This window comes from Heteronotia binoei, chromosome 1 (assembly GCF_032191835.1).
Source record: "Heteronotia binoei isolate CCM8104 ecotype False Entrance Well chromosome 1, APGP_CSIRO_Hbin_v1, whole genome shotgun sequence".
In the NCBI taxonomy this organism is placed as follows: Eukaryota; Metazoa; Chordata; class Lepidosauria; order Squamata; family Gekkonidae; genus Heteronotia; species Heteronotia binoei.
The window spans coordinates 270084356-270110625 of NC_083223.1; the positions used below are offsets into that span (position 1 = coordinate 270084356).

The following is a 26270-nucleotide window of genomic DNA, read 5'->3' on the forward strand; positions in this document are numbered from 1 at the left end:
TCCATCAAAGAAGTCATACAGGGGAGAAACCGTATAAATGCCTGGAGTGTGGGAAATGCTTCAGTCAGAGTGGCAATCTTACTTTACACCAAAGAATTCACACAGGGGAGAAAGCGTATAAATGCCTGGAGTGTGGGAAATGCTTCAGTACGCGTTCACAGCTTCATATCCATCAAAGAACTCACACAGGGCAGAAACCATATAAATGCCTGGAGTGTGGGGAAAGTTTCAGTCAGAGCGGCAATCTTACTTCCCACCAAAGAATTCACACAGGGGAGAAACCGTATAAATGCCTGGAGTGTGGGAAATGCTTCAGTAAGCGTTCACAGCTTCATGTCCATCAAAGAACTCACACAGGGGAGAAACCGTATAAATGCCTGGAATGTGGGAAATGCTTCAGTACGCGTTCACAGCTTCATATCCATCAAAGAACTCACACAGGGCAGAAACCATATAAATGCCTGGAGTGTGGGGAAAGTTTCAGTCAGAGCGGCAATCTTACTTCCCACCAAAGAATTCACACAGGGGAGAAACCATATAAATGCCTGGAGTGTGGGGAAAGTTTCAGTCAGAGCGGCAATCTTACTTCCCACCAAAGAATTCACACAGGGGAGAAGCGTATAAATGCCTGGAGTGTGGGAAATGCTTCAGTACGCGTTCACAGCTTCATATCCATCAAAGAACTCACACAGGGCAGAAACCATATAAATGCCTGGAGTGTGGGGAAAGTTTCAGTCAGAGCGGCAATCTTACTTCCCACCAAAGAATTCACACAAAGGAGAAACTATATACATTCCTGGAGTGTGGAAAAAGCTTCAATTGCAGTTCAGACCTTAAAGTCCATTAGAAAATTCACAAAGGAGAGAAGTCATACAAATGTAAGGAGTGTGGGAAAAGCTTCAGTCAGAGTTCCACTCTTACTTCCCACCAAAGAATCCACACAGGGGAGAAACCATATAAATGCTTGGAGTGTGGGAAAAGCTTCAGTCATAGTTCTACTCTTATTTCCCATCAAAGAATTCACACAGGGGTGAAACCATATAAATGCCTGGAGTGTGGGGAAAGTTTCAGTCAGAGTGGCAATCTTACTTCCCACCAAAGAATTCACACAGGGGAGAAACCGTATAAATGCCTGGAGTGTGGAAGAAGCTTCAGTAAGCGTTCACAGCTTCATGTCCATCAAAGAACTCACACAGGGGAGAAACCATATAAATGCATGGAGTGTGGAAGAAGCTTCACTGACAGTTCCAATTTTACTTCCCACCGAAGAATTCACACAGGGGAAAAACCATATACATGCCTGGAGTGTGGAAGAAGCTTCAGTCACAGTTCAACCCTTAGTGCCCATCAGAAAACTCACACAGGTGAGAAACCATATAAATGCCTGGAGTGTGGGAAAAGCTTCACTGTCTGTTCCGCTCTTACTTCCCACCAAAAAATTCACACAGGGGAGAAACCGTATACATGCCAGGATTGTGGGAAAAGCTTCAGTCGCAGTTCACACCTTAGTGTCCATCAGAAAATTCACACAGGGGAGAAACAATACAAATGTAATGAGTGTGGGAAAAGCTTCAGTCAGAATTACAATCTTGCTTCCCACCGGCGAAGTCACACAGGGGAGAAACCATATAAATGCCTGCAATGTGGAAAAATGTTCCGTCAGAGTTCACACCTGATTTCCCACCGAAGGATGCACACAGAAACCATATAACAGCCTAACGTGTGGGAAAAGCTTCAGGAACAGAAGAAACCTTACTTCAGATCAAAGAATTCAAACGGGAGAAACTGTACAAATGCTTGCAGTGTGGGAAAAGGTGCTATCAGAGTGCACAGCTTACTTCCCACCAAATGCACATGCATGGGAGAGGAAATGTAGCATATTCATAATTTTAATTCTATGAATGTTTATGCATTGTGTATTTTCATCATCTCTGTAAAGTTCGATTCCTGATCAGGAAAAGCACCAATATATTAGAGCTGCCTCTCAGCCTGCCAGTTCATTAGTGTCGAGGGAATAGGTGGTTTATTTCTTGTGTCTTAAACACTTGTTTTAAAAATGTTACGGCAGTTATCAAGACGTGTTGTATTGCACCTAGTATACTTACTTGTTTGCAGAATCAGTTTTGGGTCCAAGCGTTTTTATCTGGATGACAATTGCATGTTAAAGTTCAAAAGCTTTCTTTCTCTTCCTCTGTCCCCTCTATCAAAAGTGTCACGTGAAGGGTCTAATCAGGCTTTCTGCTGTTGGCTTCCAATTGGAAAAGGTCTTATATTGGGAAAGCATATCACATGCTTCCCATCGTACCTCGCTTTCCGACTCTCAACTTTAAAACTGACTTGCCGAAATCGTAGGGAACTGAAATGCTTATCTATCTTGCTAAGTTTGAGAATTTTAGTAGACTGATTTTTATTGTGTGCCTTTTTCTGTACTTGTGCGATTTAACTTACAACTGTTCAAATTGTTCCTAATAAAGAGGATGCTTTATTTTAAATAAAACCATGGTTTCTAAGAAGTTCTCTGTTTGTCCTACTGACACAAAGTGTGAAGTCTGAGCTTGACTGTCTCATTGCACAGGCAGAGATAAGTCTCTGAGAAAATGTACTCAGTTAAACCCTCCTGAGGTGATTCTGCTTGAATTGGTGTTCCTAGCAGGCTGGATTGAAGGGATTGGCCATCGCATGCAAAGCCCGTCACAGCCTGGGTCCCTCTTAGAATCATAGAGTTAAAAGGGACCTCCAGGGTCATCTAGTCCAACCCCTTCACAATGCAGGATGCACACAAATACCTCCCCCTAAATTCAGAGGATCTTCATTACTGTCAAATGGCCATCTAGCCTCTGTTTGAAAACCTCCAAGGAAGGAGAGCCCACCACCTCCCGAGGAGGAAGCCTGTTACCTGCAGGCCTGCCTCTTCCCCCTCTGCTCCTCCAAGACAGGTGGGCTCCTCTGAGCAGGGACTCCTGCAGGTGCCTTCCTGCAACTGGGCAAACTCGGCAACTGCCTGTTCTTGTGCCGTCTATGTTGTGCCCAAAGCCTGGGGGAACGGCCTGCTAGAGGAGCTCACAAAAGCTGCAGTTCACTTCGATTTCTGCAAGTGACGCGATGAAATGTTTTCAGGAAGATATTTCGGTAAAGGGCCGGAGACTGATCTGTACTATGATGTCCAGTATGTACGGCCATAAGCACAATCCCTCTATGTAACTCCTGTACCATCCAACGTGACATGTAGAAGCCTATGCTTGGTTTTAGCTCTTTCCCCCCCTGAAATGTTATGCTCATTTTCTTATTTTTTCTTTGTAATCCCAACTTCTGTTATATTGTTTCCCGGATGTCCCATTCCTATTGATGCAAATTGCCCAATGCTGTGTAATCCCCTTAGTCTCAGTGAAAAAGACAAACCACAAAATTGCACGGAGATAGATAAAGATGGAGGCATTGTTTGTCTCCCTGTAGCAGTAGAAAAGAGCAAGAGTCCAGTTGCCTCTTAAAGACTGGCAAAATTTGCGGCAGGGCGGGAGCTTTTGTCTCTGAAGATGTGAGCAGAGACTCATCTGTAAATTAATTAGTCTCTTATGTTGGCCATCCCTGATGTATCGTATGCCCCCACATTCAAGGGACTCTCTCCTTCAAGGGAGCATGTGCTGGGTCCTTGTTCAAAGAGCAGTTCTCGGGCCTGTTGCTCAAAAACCAAGTATCCACACAGACAGACACAGAACATCGCTATGCTCTGACACCTTTAAGACCAACAAAGTATTATTCAAAGTAGAAACTTTTGTGTGCAAACAGACTTCCTCAGATACAAACAATCAAATATAATATCTTCAAGTCCTGCTTATAAGGAAAAGAGAGGCTGGGGCAGCTGTTACTGAATGCAGAGCTAAGATGCATTGAGCTGAAATAGGCCTGTAAGATCAATGAATGGCAGCAAATTAGAAGTGAGCAGAGACTCATCTGCAGATTTAATCAGTATTCACACCCTCATCCCAATCATAGATAAAAAGATCGAAAAGTATGGTTCTCCAACCAGTTCCCTACCCACCTAACTGTCCTAGAGTTTAGTCCACAGGCCTCTAGTTTACCCATCAGAACACCATGGGGAACCCTGTCAAAAGCTTTCCTGAAATCTGGGTCTGTAGATGAGCTGTCATTCCAGGAGACCTCCAGGGCTCACCTGGAGGCTGGCATCCCTGTCAGGCAACCCCCCCTCAATCACCAGAGATTTATTATATTCATCCCTTTGAAATAGGCCTGACCCTTTGCTGAGAGATATCATAATTTATTTCACTTATTCGCCCTTTTCTCAGAGGCTGTTCTTGCATTTTCCCTGCTGGTTCCCTTGAAGGGCCGAAATCCTCTCTAAGCGGGGATTCTTTGTGGGGGTTTTTTTGTGTGGCATTATTCACCACTGTGGTGTGATGGTTCCTCTCTTTTAAGGGGGGGGCAATTCCTGACACAGTGAAGGGGGAAACTGGGGGGAAATCAGTGCCATTTTATACCTGATTACCTCCCTACCATGACCTTTCCTTTTTCCTTTTATAAAATGAGCCTTGTCTTGGAGGGTGAGAGAGAGATGGAGTCCTAGAGAGGCACATGGTGTGGGTTACACTGGAAGGGGGCAGCCGTTTTGACTTCCGTCAATTGCAAAAAAAAGAAAAAGAAAAAAAGCCACAACTCTGAATCACATGCAGGCTTCTACTTCAATGGGTGGGAGGGAATCTGGTGAGCTCCAAGAGGGGGAATTGTGGTTTGGGGGCTGCAATGGAAGCCCCAAAGTGGGAGAAAGGAGGGGGGATGTAGCAGGGGTTGAAAGAGAGAACCCCCAGTGTATTCCTTGTCCAATAAGTGGTTTATTGCATAATAATATTTCAGATTTGTTATAATTTATTATAGTAGTAGTCAACTCCAAAGTAAGGTCTGGACCACCATATATCACAGGGGTGGCCAAATGTGGCTCAGGAGCCACTTATGGCTCTTTCACACATATTGTGTGGTTCTCAAAGCCGACACTTCCCCATTGGACACCTTGGAGAAGGCATTTCTCTCTTTAAAACACATCCCCAAGCCAATCAAGCTGGCAGCTTAGAGAATCCATTTAAAGTTGCTTTCTTTCCACCTCTCCCTTCCCCCCAATCTATTTGTCTTCCTTCCTCCTTTCTCTCCCTCCCTCCCTGTGGCTCTCAAATATCTGACATTCATGTCTTGTGGCTCTCAAACATAGGATGTTTATGGCATGTGGCTCTTATGTTGGCCATCCCTGATATATCGTATGCCCCCGCATTCAAGGGATTCTCTCCTTCTAGGGAGCATGTGCTGGGTCCTTGTTCAAAGAGCAGTTCTCGGGCCTGTTGCTCAAAAACCAAGTGCCCCCAGGACAATCACACAGGCAGACACAGAACATCACTATGCTCTGGCACCTTTAAGACCAACAAAGTATTATTCAAAGTAGAAACTTTTGTGTGCAAAGAGGCTTCCTCAGATACAAACAATCAAATAAAATATCCTCAAGTCCTGCTTATAAGGAAAAGAGAGGCTGGGGGCAGCTGTTACTGAATGGCCATGTAAAGCCAAGATGCACTGAGCTGAAATAGGCCTGTAAGATCAATGAATGGCAGCAAATTAGCACATAAATGCAACAGGTAACAGGGATGTGAGAATGAAACCAGGATCCTGCAGAATCCCCAACCTGAATGAAAGTCATCCCAGGCCCAGGGTACATGTGATAACAGACTCTCAGCATGTACAGACTTGAGGACTTCTTCACATGCATTGAAACTGATTTCCTCAATATTTCATTGCTAAATGAGGATTAACACACTTCAGAAATGCTTCCGTTCCTTATACCAAACTGAGTTTCCTGAATTTGAATTCATTCACAAGCACATTGAAACCACATGGCAACTTTGCATCTTGACTTCTTTCTTTTAAATACTCCTTGCATATTTTTATATGGATAACAAAGAATCCCGGTCAAATTCTGTCTGAACAGACAAGGTTTGACAGTTGAAACCGCAGATCCCCAAAACCAAGACAAATCAATCACTGGACATACCAAGATATGTTTGCTCATGTGTTCATTTTCAACATTGTATATGTTGTTAAATGCCAACAATTCCTGTCTGGACCTCTCGTACCTGCAGGACCGCCTCTTCCCCCTCTGCTCCTCCAAGACAGGTGGGCTCCTGAGCAGGTGCTTCCCTGCAACTGGGCAGACTCGGCAACTGCCTGTTCTTGTGCCGTCTATGTTGTGCCCAAAGCCTGGGGGAAGGGCCTGCTAGGGGAGCTCGCAAAAGCTGCCGTTCACTTGGATTTCTGCAAGTGATAGGATGAAATGTTTTCAGGAACACATTTTGGTAAAGGGCCGGAGCCTGTGATCTGTACTACCATGTCCAGTACGTACGGCCGTAAGCTCAATCCTTCTGTGTGACTCCTGTACCGTCCAATGAGAAATGTAGAAGCCTATGCTTGGCTTCAGCTCTTTCCCCCCAAATTTTCTGCTCATTTTCTCCTTTTTTTAATGTTGTAATCCCAATTTCTGTTACATTGTTTCCTGGATGTCCCGTTCCTGTTGATGAAAATTGTCTAACGCTGTGTAATCCCCCATAGTCTCAGTGAAAAAGACAAACGACAAAATTCCACGGAGATAGATCAAGATGGGTAGCCTTGGTTGTCTCTCTGTAGCAGTAGAAAAGAGTCCAACACTGGCGAAATTTGTGGCAGGCGAGGAGTTTTTGTCTCTGAAGAAGTGAGCAGAGACTCATCTGCAGATTTAATCAGTATTCACACCCTCATCCCAATCATAGATAAAAAGATCGAAAAGTACGGTTCTCCAACCAGTTCCCTACCCACCTAACTGTCCTAGAGTTTAGTCCACAGTCCTCTAGTTTACCCATCAGAACTCCACGGGGAACCCTGTGAAAAGCTTTCCTGAAATCTGGGTCTGTAGATGAGCTGTCATTCCAGGAGACCTCCAGGGCTCACCTGGAGGCTGGCATCCCTGTCAGGCAAACCCCCCCGCCCTCAATCACCAGAGATTTATTATATTCATCCCTTTGAAATAGGCCTGACCCATTGCTGAGAGATATCATAATTTATTTCACTTATTCGCCCTTTTCTCAGAGGCTGTTCTTGCATTTTCCCTGCTGGTTCCCTTGAAGGGCCGAAATCGTCTCTAAACGGGGATTCTTTGGGGGCTTTTTTGTGTGGCATTATTCACCACTGTGGTGTGATGGTTCCTCTCTTTTAAGGGGGGGGCAATTCCTGACACAGTGAGGGGGGGAACTGGGGGGAAATCAGTTCCATTTTATACCTGATTACCTCCCTACCACCACCTTTCCTTTTTCCTTTTACAAAATGAGCCTTGTCTTGGAGAGTGAGAGAGAGATGGATTCCTAGAGAGGCACATGGTGTGGCTTACACTGAAAGGGGGCAGCCATTTTGACTTCCGTCGATTGCAAAAAACCCCCTCACCTCTCAATCACATGCAGGCTTCTACTTCAGTGGGTGGGAGGGAATCTGGAGCGCTCCAAGAGGCTTTGGAGGGGGGAATTGTGGGTTGGGGGCTGCACTGCAAGCCCCAAAGTGAGAGAAAGGAGGGGGGACACCCTCCCTCCTCCAGTGAGCACCGCTTGTCCCCGTAGTGCAGAGCCAGGTGGTTCTTGCAGTGGACTGGAGTGCAGGATCCGAATCCGCACCTTGGGAAGTCAAAGGAAGTTCCATGGGCTTCCAGAGGCCCATTTAGGAAGCAGTGGGGAGTTGACAGCCCCACAGCTAGCAACCTTTTGCTCAGGGGGCCCAAGGGGGTCTGCTCTTATGTCACTGGGTGGAGCTGTCACACCCTGCTTATACTTAGAAATAACCAAACATAAATAATAAATACAAGTGGTGTATTGCATAAAATATTTCAGGGTTATTACAAATAAAAGTGGTTTATTGCATAATAATATTTCAGATTTGTTATAATTTATTACAGTAGTAGTCAACTGCAAAGTAAGGTCTGGACCACCATATATCACAGGGGTGGCCAAATGTGGCTCAGGAGCCTCTTATGGCTCTTTCACACATATTGTGTGGCTCTCAAAGCCGACACTTCCCCCATTGGACAACTTGGAGAAGGCATTTCTCTCTTTAAAACACCTCCCCAAGCCAACCAAGCTACCAGCTTAGAGAATGCATTTAAAGTTGCTTTCTTTCCACCTCTCTCTTCCCCCCAATCTATTTGTCTTCCTTCCTCCTTTCTCTCCCTCCCTCCCTGTGGCTCTCAAATATCTGACATTCATGTCTTGTGGCTCTCAAGCATAGGATGTTTATTGCATGTGGCTCTTATGTTGGCCATCCCTGATATATTGTATGCCTCCACATTCAAGGGATTCTCTCCTTCTAGGGAGCATGTGCTGGGTCCTTGTTCAAAGAGCAGTTCTCGGGCCTGTTGCTCAAAAACCAACTGCCCCCGGGACAATCACACAGGCAGAAACAGAACATCACTATGCTCTGGCACGTTTAAGACCAACAAAGTATTATTCAAAGTAGAAACTTTTGTGTGCAAAGAGACTTCCTCAGATACAAACAATCAAATAAAAGTGCCATGTTCTACTGGAGAAAGTTTTTCTTCCAGACGTTTTGTTCTCAGCTGCGGAGAACATCCTCAGTGGCGTTGCAGCCGGAGCAGGCGCTCTGAACTTCTTGGCTGCTGTGCATCACTCAATGCACAGCAGCCAAGAAGGTCAGAGCGCCTGCTCCGGCTGCAACGCCACTGAGGATGTTCTCCACAGCTGAGAACGAAACGTCTGGAATAAAAACTTTCTCCAGTAGAACACGGCATTTGAGTCCGAAAGATTCTACAAACCCTAAGGATGATGCCAGCCGTGAAAACCTGAAATCTTTGATAATCAAATAAAATATCCTCTATAAGGAAAAGAGAGGCTGGGGCAGCTGTTACTGAATGGCCATGCAGAGCCAAGATGCATTGAGCTGAAATAGGCCTGTAAGATCAATGAATGGCAGCAAATTAGCACATAAATGCAACAGGTAACAGGGATGTGAGAATGAAACCAGGATCCTGCAGAATCCCCAACCCGAATGAAAGTCATCCCAGGCCCAGGGTACATGTGATAACAGACTCTCAGCATGTACACACTTCTTACATGCATTGAAATAGATTTCCTCAAATATTACATTTCATTGCTAAATGAGGATTAAAACACTTCAGAAATGCTTCCGTTCCTTATATCAAACTGAGTTTCCTGAATTTGAATTCATTCACAAGCACAACTGAAAGCACATTGCAACTTTGCATCCTGACTTCTTTCTTTTAAATACTCCTTGCATATTTTTATATGGATATAACAAAGACTCCCGTTCAAATTCTGTCTGAACAGACAAGCGTTGACAGTTGAAACCTCAAATCCCCAAAACCAAGACAAATCAATCACTGGACATACCAAGATATGTTTGCTCACATGTTCATTTTCAAGATTGTATGTGTTGTTAAATGCCAACAATTCCTGTCTGATGACGAAGAAGAAGAAATTGGATATCCTGCCCTATACTCTGAATCTCAGAACGGCTCACAATCTCCTTTATTTTACTCCCCCACAGCAGAGGCCTGAGAACAAAAGAAGCAATTGATCTGGCAAATGGTTACTATTATGGCTCTGAATGTGTCAACAAATGCTAATTTCAGGGAGACACGATCTGCAGCTGGAATTGGGAATCTCAAATGTCACTAATCCAGAGATTACACCAGAGTTAAAACAATGCCTGACATTAGTCTGCATTGAAAACACACACCTAAAGGGAAAATGCCGAAAAGCCTGTGTGTGGGGGCCTGTAAAAATGTAAGGAGGCCCCAGCCCTTTTGGCCCCTTGAGAGCTCCGGTCCTGGGCTGAGAGCGCTGTTCCCTCTAAGCTGAGTTAGTGTGAGCTAGCTCAGTTCTTTAGCCTCCAGCTCACACTTTTTTTCTCTGAGCATGCGATAAATCACCCCGGAGCAAGCTAATTGGTGCAGCAGCTCACAACCTTAATGCCAGTGGCTCACAAAGAAGGATTTTTCCTCACAAGACTCCGCAGCGTAGAGAGTGAGATGTGGCGTGGGGTGGGGGAGAGAAAGAGGGAGCAGATCAAGGAAATGGGAGTCTGAAGGGGGGAGATTTGGGGAGGCTGCAGGAAAAGCTGAGGGAGCTGGGGAGGGGGTGCTGATGGGGGCACGGGGACCGTGTTGTTGGACCCCCAGAAGACCCACACCGTGGAACAGAAGATGAAGAGTAGAAGGCGGGGGGAGGAAATCCTTCTCCTCAATATCCAGGCCGTGCCCTTCTGTTTTAGGGAAATGAAGGCAGGAGGGTCCCCTCGCCTTCCAACATTTGATTTGCTTGGGGTTTGATGCTCTGGGGGATGTATTTTTCTTGCTTCCATATAGTCCCAGTGCATCTCTTGGTCCCCTGCCGGGATTTCCCCTGGCTTTTCTGCCATCTTGCCCAAACCAGGTTTGAGGTGAAGATGAATTCTACAAGCAAGGCAAGGTGACTGCCATTTCAATCTCCCCCAGCCCCACCCCAACAGTAGCTGTTTTTCCTTCTCCAAGGAAGGAGTAGGAGTGTCCGTTTTTTTTAGATTTTGGCAGTTGACTAGGGTATAGTGATAGACACCACATGACTATCAGGCTATTCCAATATATTAATACAGAATTTGTAGGACACTGGGACAGCCCATGTGGTAACCCAGACTCCCTCTAACCTGTTGAGTCTTGAGAGCAAAAATTATACGTGGTAAGCTACTGAAATTAAAGTTGTGAGCTACTGCATAAATTACTTTGCTCTGGGGGCATTTTTCCAGAGCTAAGGCAAAAATGTGTGAACTGTAGGCTAAAAACTGTGAGCTGGGTCACCCTAACTCAGAGGGAACACTGCCACAGGTAACTGTTTTATGGAGGGCATTGGGGGGAGCCTGGAGCAGGGGAAATGGAGGGAGACCTTCCCCTCTGGGACCGAGACTAAAGCTGATGGAACGGACAGGACTCATTTGCGCTCTTTCCTTCTGACTTTTTCCAGGCAAGGATTGAAGCTTCCCTTAGGAAAATTTTTGGAGGGAGGCCTCCCTCTGCTCAAATCTTCCCACTCAGGCAGACAGTGCAAAAACTTTTTCCCTGCAGAGCTAGTTTTCTGTGTGCTGGGAGAATTCAGATCTGAGCTGGAGAATCTCATCTGCCGCCTTGAATCTGGCACTCCATCCCATCCCCTTCTTACTGTCCCATATGCCTTGTTCATATGCACGCTTTGTGGAGGGCATAATCAGGCTGCACTGCTGCGCAAACAAAATAATAAACATCAGAGAAGCCATGTTGGATCAGGCCAATGGCCCATCCAGTCCAACACTGTCACACCAAAAAACCAGGTGCCACCGGGAGGTCCATTAGTGGAGCCGGGACAATAGAAGCCCTCCTACTGTTGCCCCCCTGCCCAGGCACCAAGAGAACAGAGCATCACTGCCCCAGACAGAGAGTTCCAACAATATGCTGTGGCTAATTGCCACTGAAGGACCCCTGCTCCAAAAGTTTATTCCATTCCCTCTTGAAGCTGTCTATGCTTGTAGCCACCACCACCTCCTGCGGCAGTGAATTCCATGCGTTAATCACCCTTTGGAACCCTCAATAACAATGGGCATGGGATCGGATCACTCTGGACACCCTGTGGCAGGCTTGGTACACAAAATGGAGTCTGGCCTCACTTTGGCCCAGTTGGCTTAGCTCTGAGACACACTGTGGCCTCAAGGTTCAGCACATAAATGCCTTTAGCAATGCAGGTCAGGAGGCCTCTCCCTTGTCTCTGGCTAAAGCGTGGTCCCCAGGCTGGGGAGAAAGCCAAGCACCCAGCTACACTAATCCTCCTCTCAGCCTCCTGCAAATACAAAGACCAAGAAAAGTGGGAAAGTCTTTTTCACTTGAATTTCTGTCTTCTCCTCAAATCTTTTTGTCTTCTGTCAATAGCACCTCCAGGTATATCTGTATCAATATTTCCTGCCAACACCCTGTCTCTGAGTTCCAACTCTCTGGGCTCCACCTCAAATGTTAATGGCTCTCCTGCTCCCTTTTGAATACTCTAATCACCCTGCCTAGTTTGAATTCTTCTCCATCCCCTTTCTAGAAATGGGCTATCAGCACCTAGTGGTTACACCCACACCAATCCTGGGCCCCTTTGTCTGTCTCAGAAGCAGCCATCTGCTCCTCTTTGCATACATTGTCTCCTAACTTCCTAATCCATTCATACATTGTTCTAAGGGACATCCTGACTGCTTGTGCCTCAGGACATGTTTCAGTCTACTTAAGGAGGGTCTCTGGGCCTGCTCAGGGTGTTCAGTCTAGGAGCCTTCAGACTCACACCCCTGAACTCTGCTTGGGAACCTTCCTCAGAAGAACACTGGTTGTTCTGCTGCCTCGTCTTTGGACTTCTGCTGACTGCACAGGTAGCTATGAAAGCCTTTTCACCCCCACAAATATTACCTCCTAGCCACTCAGCTAAAGATCTGTTTTTCTGGTGTTGTTCTCGCTGTGGGATAATTTAATTAGGTGTATGTGTGTATTTTTATTTTATTGTTTAAAACTGGGATTTGTAATTATTTTTACACAACGATTGCAAATAATAATAACAACAATACTCCATACATGTATGGATAATAAATAAATAGAAATTAACAGACATTTAAACATGGTACCACTGATGATGCAGAATCCGAAATGGAGTAAAGTTAGTAAATATAAGCCAATACTCTTCCAGGTTTATACATTGCTCCATGTCTAGTAAAAGGAAGAAGTCAGATATTTCTTTGTAATTGTATTTTTCACTTCTTCATTATGGTTTACATAGTCAGAAAAAGACGACCATTTTTCTTGAAAGTTATTTTTTTTGTAGGAACCTCTGCTGTATAAAATTGTGTAGCTAATTTATCCACAGCTGCAACCGGCCACAGCTCAGTCCACCATTGTTGAATTGTTGGCCCAGTCTTTTCCTTCCAGTGTTTAGCTACAAGAATCTTCACAGCGATGAATAATAATGATGCCAATTCCCTTTTAAGCTGTGAATTTTTAAAATTGGCCAGAAATTCAGTGGGATTGATTCTGGCGTAGGAGGAATTGTAGAATTCAAAATTTTATTTATGATGCTAGCCACTGATGGTCAGAATAACTTCACCCTGGGACATTCCACCAGCCACGCCTGAAAGTACCTGGGAGTTGACATTCTTTCCAACAATTTGGGCTCTGTTTGGATTTAGAGCAGTATAGTTTCTGGGGATTTAAATACCATCTGGGGTTTATTTTAAAGTTTTGAAGTTTAATGTTTAAAGAATAAGTTTTCTAGCAAGCCAAAGACCAGAGTAATTTCCACTGATCTTCCAAAGTCATTTCAAAAGTCCTGGTTATTATTTTATTTTTAAGATAATTCTCTCTCTATTACCATTTCATGTGGTTTTTTTGAAAGATATCTCTCAATCTGAAATTATTACTGATATGCTCATAGTGGAATCTCAGCCCTAAATAGCTCTACCTGGGTCTGCTTATACTAATTTCCCCCCTAAAAAAAAGAGGATTCCCCCCCAGCATTTCTTGTTACACTATTAGGGCTCTCCCACCTCATTCCCAGAATATTCTCCTAAGAAATCTGGTGTGGGGAGGGGAGGCAGGAGGGTGTTGCTGCCCCCAGAGAGGAGGAGGGGGGGGGTGAGGCTTCAGGCAGGGAAGGGGTTGGCAGAGTTTGAGGGAAAAATGTTTGCAGGGGAGGAGAGGGTTGGATGAATAAGGGCCCCCGTGTGATTTCTTTCTTTCTTTCTTTCTTTCTTTCTTTCTTTCTTTCTTTCTTTCTTTCTTTCTTTCTTTCTTTCTTTCTTTCTTTCTTTCTTTCTTTCTTTCTTTTATACCCCGCCCTCCCCAGTCAGTCAGTCAGTCAGGTAGATCTGTTCCAAAGTTTTTACTGATACCAGTAGGAGCTGTACTCCCCAGGCAAGCCCAGGATAAGGAAAAATACATTATACCTATCACCGGCCGCAAGTCCCTCCCCTTTCCTCTCATTGGATGAGAGAGCAAGGTTTCCAACAGGGGTGGCCAAACCGTGGCTCACATATTGTGTGGCTCTTGACACCCCCCCACCCTACCCCATTGGTTGGCTTGGAGAAGGCATCTCTCTCTTTGAATCACTTCTCCGAGCCAAGCCAGACAGTGGCTTGGAGTCTGCATTTGAAGTTGCCTTCTTTCCACCTCCCAGCCTCCCCCCATCTATTTGCTGCCTTCCTTCCTTCCTTCCTTCCTTCCTTCCTTCCTTCCTTCCTTCCTTCCTTCCTTCCTTCCTTCCTTCCTTCCTTCCTTCCTTCCTTCCTTCCTTCCTTCCTTCCTTCCTTCCTTCCTTCCTTGTCTCAAACATCTGACATTCACATCTTGTGGCTCTCAGACCTCTGACTTTTATTCTATGTGGCTCTTACGTTAAGCAAGTTTGGCTACCCCAGTTTACAATTTCCAGGCCGCCCATTACACATTAGCTCCTTAATATGATCCCCACCCTCAGCATAACATTGTATGACCAATTGCTTATGCTGGGCGTACAAATGCATATTCATAAATCCATTAAGCATGCTCAGTAGGTGTCCACTGCCTGTAAGTCTTCATCTGTACTCTACTGTTCTGCCTGCCAAGACCCCTGGTCCCTCATCTGTAGCCTTGGAGGCATAAATTTTGCCTAATAATGTCGCCATTTCTTTGGACATCTTCTCCAGTTTGGTGTAGTGGTTAAGTGTGTGGACTCTTATCTGGGAGAACCGGGTTTGATTCCCCACTCCTCCACTTGCACCTGCTGGAATGGCCTTGGGTTAGCCATAGCCCTGGCAGAGGTTGTCCTTGAAAGGGCAGCTGCTGTGAGAGTCCTCTCAGCCCCACCCACCTCACAGGGTGTCTGTTGTGGGGGAGGAAGATAAAGGAGATTGTGAGCCGCTCTGAGACTCTTCGGAGTGGAGGGCGGGATATAAATCCAATATCTTCTTCTTCTTCTTCTTCCTTTGTTAAAATACCTCTTTTTACCAATTAATTGCTGGCTGGGTATTAACCCTTTCCATTCACTTCTCTCACTTCAGCTCAGAGTTCTAACCCAGGTGTGGCCAAACTTGCGTAATGTAAGAGCCACAAAGAATAAACGTCAGATATCTGAGGGCCCACAAGGCATGAACATTAGATGTTTGAGAGCCGCAAGACAGGAAGGAAGGAAGGGAAATAGATTGGGGGAGGGAGAGGTGAAAAGAAAGCAACTTTTAACTTTAAATGCATTCTCCAAGACACCAGCTGGCTTGTCTTGGAGAAGTGATGTAAAGAGACAGATGCCTTCTCCAAGCCAGCTGTGGGGGCTTTGAGAGCCACACAATACGTGTGAAAGAGCCACAGTTCGGCCACCCCTGTTCTAATCCATTTCCCTCATCCAGATAGAATGTCTGGTTGAGGGGAGAGATGTGGGGCCAAAGGCTCCTGAGTCTTGAAAGCTCAAATCCAGGAACTGTGCTCTGAATCCAGCCTGGAGAGAGGTTGACTTCAGGGACTGGTACAGGAAATGTGTGTGGAGCAAAACTGGATTCCAATCCAGTCTTTCTTTCTCTCCTTCTCAGATCAGTGGAAAGACTCCCTGGATGCCTCCTCCACCATCTCCTCTGTGTGCCGAAGGGAAAGGAGCCGGCATGCAGCCAGCTCAGGTATGGGGGGAGGCAGGATCTCTGGGGAGACATGGGGCAGGCAGTAGGGATTCTTCTCTGTTCAGAGGATCGGGCTCCTTCCCCTTGATTCTCGTGTTCTTCGCTGGGAAGGCAGAAAAACGCCCCCCCCCCCTGTCTAGGGCGTTTTCTGCAGAGAGACAGGAGAATTGGAACATTCCTTTTGATTGGGTCCAAATCCAAATGCCTCCATAACAATATTGAATTTTCCCATGGAAAAGTATTTGGTCCTTTATCATACGGCCATCTTTGGCCTCTTCCCCTCAAGGCTGGTAGCCCCCTGTGGCTGAGGAGACCCCTCTGGTTCCAAAATGCTCCCTGGAGGGCTGGAGGTGGGGAGAGATGTCCCTTTGGGGCTCTTCTTACCACCTCTTTCTGCTGCTCTTCCACTATGAATTGCCTCTCTCTGTTTTTGGCTCCCCTCCCCCCATGGACCAGCTTTCCAGTGAGGTAACAAAATGCCTCCTTCTCCTTCTTGCAGGCGGGGGTGTCCTTCGAAGAGGTGGCCGTGACCTTCACCCCGGGGGAGTGGAGCCTGCTGCGCCCAGCCCAGAGAGCTCTGTACAAGGAAGTCATGCTGGAGAATTATGGGAACGTGGCCTCTCTCAGTAAGTATCCTTTTCTCCTTCTTGCTGTGAGGAGTGACTGTGAGGTGTTCCTTAGGGAGGAAGGAGGAGGTCAGGCTGCCTACCTTAGTCCCAGTGGCTGGTCTCTGTCCCCCTCCGCTCTCCCCCCTCTGGTGTGGGCAGGGCTCTGTGCTCTCCTTGCAGAGAGGGGGCCTCTGCCTGGCACTTCTGGGCCTGAAACCCCTGAGAGGGCATCAGAAGAGGTGCCAAGAGAGGCCTGGTCTGGAGATGGTGGGAGGGAGGCTCTAAGTAGGGGCTTCCCTCCAGTCTGGGCTGAGACGTTTTTGGTGAGAACAAAGGACCAGTGTTACTGAAGACATGAAGGGATTTCCTTTACTTAAATGTCTTCACACCTTCGAGTGAACCACCTGATCTGCTTCCTGAGTTAGTTATAAGGGGACAAACTCTCCTTCAGGCTCCTAAGAGATCCCTAAGCAAGTACTAAATGGTTGTTTTTGAGTGAATCTCATTATCGCAGTGTGCCTTGTTCCGAGCAGTTATGGACAAAGGACCTAAGCTAGTTGAATCCCGGAAGTAGCAGAAAAGACAGTGTGATTTGATTCCACTGTCCCAGGGCATCCCTCCCACCAAGAGGTACAGGGGATGAAGTGTTTATGGTCTGGGACTCAGCCAAACATTTCAGGCCAGGTTCTTCCATCCAACCTACTACTGCCCCTATGGAAACAGAAAGGCTCTTGAGTTGGCAGCTAAGATCTAACGCCTTTCTTATCTGTATGCCAATTTGCTGTTATCTGCCAGTCCCACCATATTGTTCTTGCAATTGCAGCTGTGTTGATTGCTCAGTTTCTTGTGCAACTTGACTCTGATTAGCTGTTCCTGACAACCTGCATGCCATATTTGAGGAAATCTGTTTCAATGTATGTGGAGAAATATCCCATGTATCTGTTCTCGCCTGTCCCCAGGGCTGAGCTGGGTTTGTCTTATGGGTGCTGCTGGACTCCAGAACCTCTTGGTTCCCTCTTGTATTTACATGCTAATTTGCTGCCATTCATTGATCTTATGGACCATCTGGTGGTATTTCACCTTTACTTAAGCATCTTTGCGCTTGAGTGGTGTCTCCTAATCCTTGCCTCCCACCCAGTGCTCCCTCTAAGCTGATTTAGTGCAAGCTGGCTCACAGAATTTTAGCCTCCGGCTCACACATTTCTGTCTTAGCTCTGGAGAAATGGCCCCAAAGCAAAGTAACCTATGCAGTCGCTCACAACTTCAGTGCCAGGAGCTCACAAAGTAGAATTTCTGCTCATGAGACTTGACAGCTTAGAGGGAGCACTGCTCCCACCCTCTCTTTTCCTGTAAGGAGGACCAGGGGAGATTCCCCTCCCACATCAGCTGTATCTGAAGAAGTGTGCTTGCACGCAGAAGCTTATACCCAGAATACAACTTTGTTGGTCTTAAAGGTGCCCAAACAGATACCTGTTTTGACTGCCAGCTGCCAACTTCTTTTCTTGTCTTCCTTTCTCTTGATGTTGAATAAAAATCAGCCCTTTTTAAAGAATCAACTCACTGTTTTGTGGGGAAATGCTGCACCCACCTTCAATCTGTGCACACTGAGGCCGAGGTCCCAAGAGGCCCAGAGTTGGGATTGCATGAGTGCCTGGCCCCATATCCAGGCTCCTACAGAGTCTCAGTATGAGGAAAGAGGGATGAGTCTTGACCCAATACAATACCCCTCTTTGCCGCTCCCATTGCTTGCCTGTGTGTGTGTTTCTGGAGGGACAGTCAGTCTGGCTCAGAGTGAGATCCAGATGGGCAGCCGTGTTAGTCTGTCTGCAGCAGCAGAAAAGGGTGAGAGTACAGGAGCGCCTTCAAGACTAACAGGATTTGTGGCAGGGCATGACCGTCAAGAGTCACGGTGAGCAGAAGAAGTAGTGAGTGGTGAGTCACGAAAGCTCAGCCCCGCCACAAATTTTATTATTTTATTATTCATTAAATTTTATTATTCATTAGGGTGCTCTTTTCAGCTGGTTTGGAATGGTTGAACTGATGAGCAGACAAAAGAGGTCTAATTTTGTGGGTTTCCCCCCTGATAAACAGGTCCTCCGATCGCCAAACCTGATCTCATATCCCAGCTGGAAGAAGAGAAAGAGCCGTTTCTCCTGGACTGTGATGGATTGGCAGGTAGGGGGGCTTCAGAAGTCTGTCTTGGGACTGGGCGTGGCCTGCGCTTCCTTCCAAGGGCTGGAGAATTTCTGTGGCTTTGCTTGTTCTTGCAGTATGCCCTGCAAAGGGCTTCGGGGAATAGCGGATGCTGAAATGGTGCCTGTAGATCTTCAACCCAGGACAAGAGGCGGTTTCCTTCTGCCTCCTCTGATGGCCCTTTTGCCAAGTCCAGCTCAGTGTTGTCCACTCTGGAGGGAGAGTTTTTCAGAGCAGGGTGTTGGCCAGCCCTCTTTTGCCTGCAATCCCTTGATCTGGAGATTCCAGGCCTTGATGCTGCCTCTCTGGGCCTGCAAAGCAGAAAATATGTGCTTTATGGTAGAGTTGTGACTCAAAGCAGCCCCAGACTGCTGTCCTGGCCCTGGGCATGGAGCAGGGTTGCACGTGATTGTCAAAGTTCTGGTGCCTACAAGACGGCGATATAAAATCCAGCCTCTTGCAGGGGAAGTCTTGGTTTGGTGTAGTGGTTAAGTGTATGGACTCTTATCTGGGAGAACCGAGTTTGAATCCCCACTCCTCCACTTGGGACAGCCATAGCTATTGCAGGAGTTGGAAAGGTCTCTGAGCCCCACCCACCTCACAGGGTATTTTTTGGGGGGGGAGGAAGGTAAAGGTGTTTGTACGCTTCTCTGAGACTCTGAGATTCAGAGTGAAAGGAGGGGAATAAATCCAATATCATCATCTTCTTCTCCTTCTTTCTTTCTTTCTTTCTTTCTTTCTTTCTTTCTTTCTTTCTTTCTTTCTTTCTTTCTTTCTTTCTTTCTTTCTTTCTTTCTTTCTTTCTTTCTTTCTTTCTTTCTTTCTTTCTTTCTTTCTTTCTTTCTTTCTTTCTTCCTTCCTTCCTTCCTTCCTTCCTTCCTTCCTTCCTATTTGTCTCTTCTGATTAATACAAGATTGCGTGTTGACTGGAACTACCCACCAGGTCTCTTCATATGTCCTCATGTTCATTACTGGTGGTCACATACACCCCTCAGCTAAAAGCCATCCAGTGAATCATGCTGGATGATGACACGCTTCTCTCACAGGCATTGGTATGCAGACCTTTTCTTCCCTCTTGCCTGTAAACAGCTTCAAACCCAGAACAAAGCCCTTCCTAACCTGGATACAGAATCTGAGTCCAGAGCCTGCCAAAACTCTGTCTCCAAGTTCACTCGGACACCACCATCACAAGACCCAACCACACCAGCCGTACCATCTCTGGTACATTCACATGTGATTTCCCGAGGTTGTATATGCCAGCAAATGGCAGCGATGGCCTTCCACTCTGTTTGTCAGACAAGCAATCCAATCCCTACACAGAAGAACGAATGGGCCGAAGAGTGGCAGCCCTTAAACAGAGAAGTGTAAAGCAGAAATTAAAAAGCACAATTGCTGAAATCAAATTTATCCACAAATTCAGAACAATGGACGCCCCAGGACTGAACAGGGATAAAGGACTCTTATCTCACAAATGCTAATTTTCTGTCCCTAATTATTTCTTTTTTGTTCTAATCTAGCAAATTACGGTGTGCATGTTACTTCTGCATCCTGATTTTCTTTTTTGTAATACCTCTCCCACTTCTGACAAGGATACAAAGGCTGAGAGATCTCCATTCTGATTTAAGTATGCGGGAACGAGTCTTGACACTTTGCATTTGTGGAAAGTGCCAAATCATCCAACCAGGTATCCTTTTCTTTCAGCAGGAGACGTGTGGCAGTCAGCGAATGACGAAGAAGAACACTCACCAATGGTGAACAAGGATACACATTCAGATGCGAAAGAGAAGTTTGAATCTTTGGATGCACCAAGGAAGAAGGAGAGAAAACATCCATCGAAAGGGAAGAATAATTCCAATCTTTTAGAGAGGGATGAGTCTCTACAGCAAAAGAGATGTCAAGTAGAGAGCAGGAATGAGAGCACTGCAAGAGGAGAACATTTCACTGAAGTATCAGTTTTTCCTGTTCAACAAAAGATGAGCAAAGGAATGAAAATATATAAATGCCTGGAGTGTGGGAAAAGCTTCAGTCGCAGTTCCACTCTTACCTCCCACCGAAGAATTCACACAGGGGAAAAACCGTATACATGCCTGGAGTGTGGGAAAAGCTTCACTCAGAGTTCACACCTTAGTGTCCATCAGAAAATTCACACTGGAGAGAAACCCTATAAATGTCTGGAGTGTGGGAAAAGCTTCAGTTGCAGTTCCATTCTTACTTCCCACCGAAGATTTCACACAGGGGAAAAACCATATATATGCCTGGAGTGCGGAAAAAGCTTCACTAACAGTTTCAGCCTTACCTGCCACAGAAGAATTCACACAGGGGAAAAACCGTATACATGCCTAGAGTGTGGAAAAAGCTTCAGTCGCAGTTCACAGCTTAGTGTCCATCAGAAAATTCACACCGGAGAGAAACACTGTAAATGCCTGGAGTGTGGGAAAAGCTTCAGTCGCAGTTCCACTCTTACTTCTCACCGAAGAATTCACACAGGGGAAAAACCGTATACATGTCTGGAGTGTGGGAAAAGCTTCACTAACAGTTTCAGTCTTACTTCCCACCAAAGAATTCACACAGGGGAAAAACCGTATACATGCCTGGAGTGCAGAAAAAGCTTCAGTCACAGTTCTGCTCTTACTTCCCACCGAAGAACTCACACAGGGGAAAAACCATATACATGCCTGGAGTGTGGAAAAAGCTTCACTGACAGTTCCAGTCTTACTTCCCACCGAAGAATTCACACAGGGGAAAAACCGTATACATGCCTGGAGTGTGGGAAAAGCTTCACTAAGAGTTTCAGTCTTACTTCCCACCGAAGAATTCACACAGGGGAAAAACCGTATACATGCCTGGAGTGTGGGAAAAGCTTCACTAAGAGTTTCAGTCTTACTTCCCACCGAAGAATTCACACAGGGGAAAAACCGTATACATGCCTGGAGTGCAGAAAAAGCTTCAGTCACAGTTCCGCTCTTACTTCCCACCGAAGAATTCACACAGGGGAAAAACCATATACATGCCTGGAGTGTGGAAAAAGCTTCACTGACAGTTCCAGTCTTACTTCCCACCGAAGAATTCACACGGGAAAAACCGTATACATGCCTGGAGTGTGGAAAAAGCTTCACTGAAAGTTCCACTCTTATTTGTCACCAAAGAATTCACACAGGGGAGAAACCATATGAATGTGGGAAAAGCTTCACTCAAAACTCTGCTCTTGCTTCCCACCAAAGAATTCACACAGGGGAGAAACCATATACATGCCTGGAGTGTGGTAAAAGCTACAGGCAGAAGTCAAACCTGACTTCCCACCAAAGGATACACACAGAAACCATATAACAGCCTAATGCAGGGGTGGCCAACGGTAGCTCTCCAGATGTTTTTTGCCTACAACTCCCATCAGCCCTAGCCAGCATGGCTGATGGAAGTTGTAGGCATAAACATCTGGACTGTTTGACGAGGGAAGTTTTAGTTCTAGTTCTATACTTATAGAGGCATGGTCAGAAACAAAAATTGGATGGGTCTTAATCTCTTTAACCGCCATATTATTATTTTTTTCCAAAATTATATAATCTAAGCGGGATGCTGTTTTATGTCTACTAGAAATGTGTGTTGGGCTGGGTCTCGTGTCGGTAAACTCATGAGCGTCCTTCAAGCCCCAATCTCTTAGCTTAATACTATTGTTCTTGGTTATGTCCATATTTAAATCACCCACTACAATTAGTTCGCCCTCTGAAAACTGTTGTATCTTCTTAAAAACCAAGTTTAGGAATTTCCTTTGTCTTTTATTTGGTGCATAAACATTTACTATAGTGATTTTTATGGCTTCCAGCTTAAACTTAACTAACAGATATCTACCTTCCTTATCTACTAATTTTTCAATGTCCTCCACTTTAGTTTCCCTACGAATCAAAGCGGCTACCCCTCTGGCTTTGGAAGACCCTCTTGCTTCTCCTAAAACTTGCTACCTCAAGTCTTTTATCAATGGTTTCCTATCATTTATTTTTTATGAGTTTCCTGTAGGCACAACAAGTCAATTCTTTGTTCTTTAGCCATTTTAATTACTCTGAATCTCTTAAGATTTGATGTTAGGCCATTCACATTCAGTGAAAGGACTCTTAAAGACCTATCCATCTCTTTATTTGTAACAAACTTGGGCCCTACTAGCTGAGGGTATTTAATTCTTACTAAAAACCCACCCCCCATTCCCTTCTCCTGTGGCACAGACAACTTTCTGGATGAGACAATCATCCTGTCTTCCACCTTCCAGGGAGTACGCACCCCGCCCTCCCCTTCTAGCTTCTACCTAAAGTTAGCTCAAATTGTTTTATACTTCCCTTTAGTAATCTGTCCTTGGTCTTTTCTCTTGTCTGCTTGAGCTTCCTTCCCCCAGGTCCACATCAACATCCACTATTTCTTCTTCTTCTTCCTCTCTTGGGTCTCTCAGGTCATCTGTGGCGATGCCCAGGTGAGTAAGGAGATCTGTTGCTTCCTTAGGGTTGCGAGCCACCAGCCTTTTTTCCTCTTTAAAAATAATTATTGAGGAAGAGTATCCCCAAGAGAATTTAATCTTATTGTCATATAATTTTTGCCCATAGGGTCTCATTAGCCTCCTCTTTCTGATGGTTTCCTGGCAAAAATCTTCCCTCACCCAGACTTTCCTTCCTCTAAAAGAAAGGTCTTTCTTTTTTTGCAAAGTCTTGAAAACTGTCTGCTGAGTCTTTTCTCATGAAAATTTGATTATAACTTCCCTTGGGGCACCACCATCTTGTCTCCTTTGCAATCTATGAGCCCTCTCGATGTCCTGAGATTGTAGAGTAACTCCTTGCTCACCCATCCAGTCTATAAGAGTTTCTTCCAGCAGTTTATTATTTATTTCCTCTGAAATTCCACCCAGAATCAAATTTGCTCTTCTATTACGGTCAGAGAGTTCTTTAAGCTGGGTATTCAGCTGGGCTATCTTCTGCTTGTTAGATAAAGCAAGCTCGTTAGCCGAGACGGCAATGCTCCGTGTGTCTTTAAGTTCAGCTGCCAATTCAGATACTGCTTCTCTCACTGACTTAATTTCGGATCTTATCTGGTCCTGGGACGACATTATTAACGCCTGGAAAGCAGACATCTGCTCTGATAATTCCTTGATGGATTTGGCCATAGTTTCTCAGTTTTCTGGAGCTACACGCAACGGCTGAGTAATTAGCCTGGGCGTTGTCTCCTTAATTTGGTAATAAAAGTTGTTATCTTACCCTCTGGGACCCCAGAAAGGAATTCTTACGTTCTTCAGACCTTCGTAAGTAAGCTCCTTCTTCAAATAGTCTTGCCAAAGGGCTATTTACATTCTTTTGAGCTGTTTAAAATTCCAATCCGAGGAGGAGGACGAGCAAACAGCCGGCTTCCTCAGCGCATGCGTACCATCCCCGGCATAAACATCTGGAGAGCTGCCGTTGGCCACCACTGGCCTAATGTATGGAAAACCTTCAGGTACAGCAGAAACCTTACTTCAGGTCAAAGAATACACACAGGGGAGAAACCATACAAATGCCTGTAGTGTGGGGAAAGGTTCTGTCCAGCGGTTGTTTTGTAGAAAAATAGGTGGTGGAGCTCATTCAGGGATTGTTATGCAGTTGCAATAGTATTCAATGGAGAAGGAGGTGGAACTCTCAGAAGGAGGAGGTGGAACGCTCAGAAAGGTTCAGGAGTTGTGCCCCTGTGAGCTCAGGGTTCCGTCAGAGTGCAGCCCTTACTTCCCACCAATGCACATGCACGAGAGAGGATATTCATAATTTCCATTCAATTTATGAATGTTTCTGCATTTTTTTTTTTTCATAATCTCTGTAAAGTTCAGTTCTTCATCAGGGAAAGTACCAAAAGATCAGAGCTGCCTCTCAGCCTCGACAGTTCATGAGTGCTGAAGGAACAGGAGGTTTGTTTCTTGTGAATTATGATCAACTGCTGTCTGACGTCTGAAAAACTTGCTTTAAAAACGTATTGCAGTTATCAAGACATGTTGTTTTCCATCTAGTATAGTTACTCTTTTTCAGAATGCGTTTTGGGTCCAAGTGTTTGTATGCGGTGGACAATTGCACGTTCAAGTTCAAAAGTTTTATTTCTCTTTCTCCTCTATCAAAAATGTCACCTGAAGGGTCTGATCAGGCTCTCCACTGGTGGCTTCCAGTTGGAAAAGGCCTTCTATTGGGTGAGCATGTCACATGTGCCAGGCTTCCCATTGTACCTCGCTTTTTGCCTGCGAAGTTTAAAACTGACTTGCCAAAATCTTAGGGAACTGTAATGCTTATCTGTTTCGCTTAGTTTGAGAATGATATTAGACCCAATTTTTTACTGTGTGCTTTTTTTTGTACTTGTATGATTTGACTTTCACCTGTTCATCAAATTGTTGCCTAATAAAGAGGATGCTTTGTTTAAAATAAAACCATGGTCTCTAAGAGTTTCTCTGTTTGTTCTACTGACACAAGGTGTGAAGTCTGAGACTATTTCATCGCACTGGCAGAGATAAGTCTCTGAGAAAGTTTGCTCTGTTAAACCCTCATGGGGTGATTCTGCTTGGAGTTCTTAGCAGGCTGGATCAAAGGAATTGGCCATCGCATGCACAGCCCATCATAGCTCACTTGTTCATTTTCAACATTGTATATGTTGATAAATGCCAACAATTCCTGTCTGATGATGAAGATGAAGAAATTGGATATCCTGCCCTATACTCTGAATCTCAGAGTCTCAGAGGGGTTCACAATCTCCTTTATCTTACTCCCCCACAGCAGAGGCCTGAGAACAAAAGAAGCAATTGATCTGGCAAATGGTTACTTTTATGGCTCTGAACGTGTCAACAAATGCTAATTTCAGGGAGACACGATCTGCAGCTGGAATTGGGAATCTCAAATGTCACTAATCCAGAGTTAACACAAGAGTTAAAAAAATGCCTGACATTAGTCTGCATTGAAAACAAACACCTAAAGGGAAAATGCTGAAAAGGCTGTGTGAGGGGGCCTGTAAAAATGCAAGGAGGCCCCAGCCCCTATGGCCCCTTGAGAGCTACGGTCCTGGGCTTAGAGCACTGTTCCCTCTAAGCTGAGTTAGTGTGAGCTAGCTCAGTTCTTTAGCCTCCAGCTCCCACTTTTTTCTCTGAGCATGCGATAAATCATCCCGGAGCAAACTAATTGGTGCAGCAGCTCACAACTTTAATGCCAGTAGCTCACAAAGAAGGATTTTTTCTCACAAGACTCCACAGCGTAGAGAGTGAGATGTGGCGTGGGGTGGGGGGGAGAGAAAGAGGGAGCAGATCAAGGAAATGGGAGTCTGAAGGGGGGAGATTTGGGAGGCTGCAGGAAAAGCTGAGGGAGCTGGGGAGGGGGTGCTGATGGGGGCACGGGGACCGTGTTGTTGGACCCCCAGAAGACCCACACCGTGGAACAGAAGATGAAGAGTAGAAGGCAGGGGGAGGAAATCCTTCTCCTCAATATCCAGGCCGTGCCCTTCTGTTTTAGGGAAATGAAGGCAGGAGGGTCCCCTCGCCTTCCCACATTTGATTTGCTTGGGGTTTGATGCTCTGGGGGATGTATTTTTCTTGCTTCCATATAGTCCCAGTGCATCTCTTGGTCCCCTGCCGGGGTTTCCCGTGGCTTTTCTGCCATCTTGCCCAAACCAGGTTTGAGGTGAAGATGAATTCTACAAGCAAGGCAAGGTGACTGCCATTTCAATCTCCCCCAGCCCCACCCCAACAGTAGCTGTTTTTCCTTCCCCAAGGAAGGAGTAGGA

The 26270-nt window shown here is 45.6% G+C and overlaps 1 pseudogene; it reads left to right on the forward strand.

Moving 5' to 3' along the window:
- The first annotated feature begins 6089 nt into the window (after positions 1 to 6089).
- The window catches only part of LOC132582582 (zinc finger protein 420-like), a 32089-nt pseudogene continuing 11908 nt past the window's right edge, over positions 6090 to 26270 (forward strand).